Below are 1,418 nucleotides of genomic sequence, written 5' to 3'. Positions count from 1 at the left end.
AATACGTCTGCACTCTTCCACGAGCCGAAGTGCCGAGCGTGACGTCACGCACACAGACGGCGGTTCTCGCTTGTGTGCGTGCTCCCAGTGGCTCCCACCACCTCGGTGCTCTTGGTGCTAGCGGGTCAGAGTTTGCACCTCTGGATGGATATGGTTCTGTGACCGAAATGTTTGCTGGGTAATTATTGCACATAAGTCGGAACAAAAGTACGACAGCAAGATGTAGTTTGATAAAAAATAACTTAAGAAACATTAAGGGTCGTCTACAATGGAGAGTTTTAGACTGTAACAGTAAGAAACTGACAAATCACAATCGATTATTTTTCTGTACTTTACCTGTGATTGGTCAATTTCTTACTATTACGGCCTACAACTCTCCATTGTAGACGGCTCTTTACTAATGTAGTTAATGCAGCCTTAAGAGCCGTCTACAATGGAGAGTTGTAGGCCGTAATAGTAAGAAATTGACCAATCACAGGCAAAGTACAGAAGAATAATCGATTGTGATTTGTCACTTTCTTACTGTTACAGTCTAAAACTCTCCATTGTAGACGACTCTTTAAGCGTCGTCTACAATACAGTCGTAAGCTGTAAGCCGTAAGAAATTGACCAATCACTTTCGATTATTCTTCCGTGATTTGTCTGTGATTGGTCAATTTCTTACGGCTTACGGCTTACGACTGTATTGTAGACGACGCTTTAAGAGCCGTCTACAATAGAGAGTTGTAGGCCGTAATAGTAAGAAATTGACCAATCACAGACATAGTACAGAAGAATAATCGATTGTGATTTGTCAGTTTCTTACTGTTACAGTCTAAAACTCTCCATTGTAGACGACCCTTTAAAGGCCTTCTACAATAAGATATTAGTAATAAATCAGAAGTCAGAAGCAAGAAATTGACCTTTACAGAGTTTATTTACATTTAACTTTGTTTATATATACATTCAAGTAAATCGATATTTTAAATATAGTAAAATAACACTTTTGTAATGTTAATTACAAATTTTACTTAATATTTTAGATCTAAGAAATCATGGGAGATGAACATAGAAGGAATATAATTACTAATTTAAATATATTATTTTTATTATATTTTTTAGTTTTATTTTAAATATTTTAATTAAAATTAATTAATAAGTATAGAATATCATCAAAGAGATATATTAGCAATATTTTTAGAATATTAAAATATATATATTCAAATTATGATATTGCAGTAATATTTTGCAACATTTTCTATAAAATATTAAAACTACAATATTTATATAATATTTTTACAATATTTGTAATATTTCACAATAGTGAAATATTTCTACAATGTTATAGCAATATTTCGTGCTGTAGGGGAATATATAACAGAATATAAAGAATATAATATAAAATATAGTAAGTTATAAGAAATTATTATAAATAACTA

The sequence above is a fragment of the Pseudomyrmex gracilis genome, unplaced genomic scaffold (assembly GCF_002006095.1).
Source record: "Pseudomyrmex gracilis isolate BER0280 unplaced genomic scaffold, ASM200609v1 scaffold_2117, whole genome shotgun sequence".
In the NCBI taxonomy this organism is placed as follows: domain Eukaryota; kingdom Metazoa; phylum Arthropoda; class Insecta; order Hymenoptera; family Formicidae; genus Pseudomyrmex; species Pseudomyrmex gracilis.
The sequence above is the reverse complement of the archived record's forward strand: the minus strand, read 5'-3'. Positions refer to the sequence as shown.